At 39.9% G+C, this 3,363-nt stretch overlaps 1 pseudogene; it reads left to right on the top strand.

Moving 5' to 3' along the window:
- The first annotated feature begins 372 nt into the window (after positions 1-372).
- LOC106535688 (dual specificity protein phosphatase 19 pseudogene) overlaps positions 373-3,363 on the top strand; it is an 8,404-nt pseudogene continuing 5,413 nt past the window's right edge.

Here is a 3,363-nt window from a genome sequence, read left to right as displayed (position 1 = left end):
ATTATTTTAGTTTTAAATACATACATCTGAGTTCTGTTTGTAGACTGATATTTACAAGAACAAGTTTAGCAAACTAACAAATTCTTTATTAATATAAACTTATAAATATATAAATAAATTCATATTAAGATAATGTTAGCCTGAGCAGACTGACAGTGTTGGCTGTTTCTTTATTTTAATCAGTAATTGGTTTTGTTCATGGCTCACTGTTACGGAGCACCACGGAGGTTCAGGCAGGTGGTGTTGTGTTACATCAGCAGTGGACTCGGTCTGGTTTGGCTCTGCTGGGACAAACTTCCCACCTGAAGCTGATCTGGATGGTCTGAAGTGGAACAGAGTGACAGCCTGTTGGAGGAGAGGATGACACGGACAGAAGTGGGTTTGACATCTGCAAAGTGAACTAAAAKCATTCTGGTTTCTGCTCTTTCGACTGGAATATCGTCCATCAGAAGACTGACTGTTTTAATCTGAGGACTYAAGCTGAAGCTCTGATAAAACAGGTACCTAACACACTCTGGATCACCTCTCATCTTACTGAGTGATTAATGTGCTGATGATTACCTTTTACTGCCCTGAATCAAGTCAAATAAACTGTGGAAGTGAGAATTAGAATAGTTATATAAATGTGCATGGACTAAACAACTAAATCTGGATTTTGTGCAGCATTACTTTAGATCTGCTTATGTACTAAAGTTCAGGTTTGATGTTTTTCTATTTGACTGATTATACCAACCTGCTAGCTTTTGCTAAATTTCCTTCTCAAAATTCTGCAACAAAAACTGCATGTTTTGTGTTTGASATGTGTTAAAGCAGCACAACATACATTAGATGCATCCTGCACTAATATCCAAAATAATGCTTCAAAAATTTAATAAAACAATCCAAACTTTAAATTTGCTTTAACAGATGTTCATGTAATTAAAACAAATAAAATACAAAATACTTGGCACAGACAGTGGAATAAGGAAATGTTCACATTTTGTAGTTTATAATAAATTTCTAAAAGTTTTATTAAATTATTTTGTGTGGGTTTTCTCTGTGGGTTTTACATGTTACATTATCTTTTGTCTCACTGAATAAGGGTATTGATATGGCTGTTTTAATAAAAACAAGCTATTGCAAAAATGGATACTTGTTTTATTCATTTGCTTGGATAGCTTGGTTTTATTTAGAAWTTTTACAAAAAGGTAATCAGTTGTAGATAAACAGTTAATACATTATTTCTGTGAGTTCAGAAACCAACTCAGATGTCAGTGGAATATTTTGCTAACAGACAAACAAGCAACCAACAGTTAATACAAAGATTTTAAGCAAAGATGTTGCACAACGTGTTGTGCTTCAAGTACGTGTGTCAGGGCTGATGCTCAGCTACAAATGTACTAAACTTTAGGTCTATATCTTCATAGATAGCTAAATTATAGCTATTATTGTGTTTTCTAAGGTCAGTTAGCTGTGGTTGGGTTCATTTGGAGGTGGTTGGCCTCATGGGCAAGGTAGATGCCATCCAACTGAATGGTTGAGAGTTTGATCCCCACACCCTGTGGTGTGCCAAGGATGATTAAAGTAACTGGTGATTCTAAATTTATCTTAAATATGTGTTTGAAATGGACTGACTACTTGTCCAGGATATAGCTTTTCTCCTGGCTGATATAGCTTCTAGTGCTCCTTTTGACGCTGAACAGGACACTTCAGGTACAGAAAATGAGACAGAACAAGTGAGATAAAAAGCCATAAGGGCTCATCGCATGACAATGCAGAGCTTAATCAGCAGTATCTTGTGCTGAGCTGAATCAGCAGCCAGAAAGGCWATCAAGCTAGGCAATACATGAAACCTTTTAAAGGACTTGATCAAAGCTTTAGGAGCTTAGATAGGAACATTTATGGAACTTATGGAAGGAAAAGGAACAGGYAGTTGTATGTAAACGTTCTGCAGAATAAAGGTTTGGACCAAGGGAGAAGGCAAATTTTTAAAAAGATCAAAATAAAGATTTATATTTGCAAACAACAAATGCTGACAGGGCAGCAGTAAACATTGTATTTTAAGAAATCTGCTTTAAGAAAAACAGTCAAAAAGAGGCATGAAGGACAAACCAAACTGGAAACACCAGCTCAGYACGGAGGAAGCAGAGACTGATGGGACGGAGGGAACGCAGTTCCAATATGAAACCAGCAGGAAAAACCTGGGCATTAGGAAAAACACTTTTTCTTCAGGGGCATGGCCCGGAGACTGTACAGCACAAGGCAACAGTTCAGGTGGATGGCCAGAACATCCTCTGTAGTGCAGGTGAAACACAGGAAGGACAACTAAGGAGGCAACAGGGAACCGTGAGGGGACAGGTGGAGGTTGCAGCAGATAAGGATTCTGCAGAAGTTGCAGGAGGTGACAGAGCWAGAGTAGGCTGCGGGAGGCAAAGGGGATTTGGAGGAGGTTGTCAGAGTCTGTAGGAACTCGATGGCGAATGCAGGACACAGAGAGGACTCTGAGGCAACGGTAGATGATGAAGGGGACCTGGTGACGATGGCAGCTGATGAAGGGGACCTAGAGGGGACAAGACCTGACAGAGGGGACCACCTGGCAGCAATGGCAGGTGACAGCAGGCACACTGAAGGAACTGGGGCAGGAGTAGAAGCTGGAGACACCGGAGGGTTAGGAGGGTGAGACCCAGGAGAGATGTGGGGCACCCAGGGCCACGACTCCATGAAAGACCTCAGGTTACAAAAGTAGGACAACTCCTGGCAAAAGTCTGGAATCAGCAGTCTTGGATGAGCACTCATTCAGACGTTTCATTCTGTAAAACAAACTCAGATCAAAAACATGATACAAAAATAAGGTCATTCCAAAGTGCAACTTTTTGGCTTTCAGGAGCACTCAAAGAAACAAAGAGAAAACATTGTGGAAGTCAGTGAATGTTACTTTTATTGACCAAGCACAGGGAAAAAATATGGAATCACTCAATTCTGAGGAAGAAAGTACGGGATCATAAAAAAACTGGTAAACAAAAGACCATTCAAAATACATCACTAGTATTTAGTTGCACCACCTTTGTCTTTTATAGCGGTTTGCAGTCTCTGAGGCATGGACTTGATGAGTGACAAACAGTATTCTTCATCAATTTGGTGCCAACTCTCTTTGATAGCAGTTGCCAGATCAGCTTTGCAGGTCGGAGCCTTCTTGTAGACCATTTTTTTTCAATTCCAACCACAGGTTTTCAAATGGGTTGAGATCTGGACTATTTGCAGGTCATGACATCGACTGAATGTGTCTTTCTCAAAGGAACGTTTTGACAGTTTTTGCCCTATGGTACAATGCATTGTCATCTTGGAAAATGATTTCATCACCTCCAAACATCTGTTCAATTGAAG

Source organism: Austrofundulus limnaeus, unplaced genomic scaffold (assembly GCF_001266775.1).
Source record: "Austrofundulus limnaeus strain Quisiro unplaced genomic scaffold, Austrofundulus_limnaeus-1.0 Scaffold1531, whole genome shotgun sequence".
Taxonomy (NCBI): Eukaryota; Metazoa; Chordata; class Actinopteri; order Cyprinodontiformes; family Rivulidae; genus Austrofundulus; species Austrofundulus limnaeus.
This window is presented reverse-complemented; position numbering and strand designations above follow the sequence as displayed.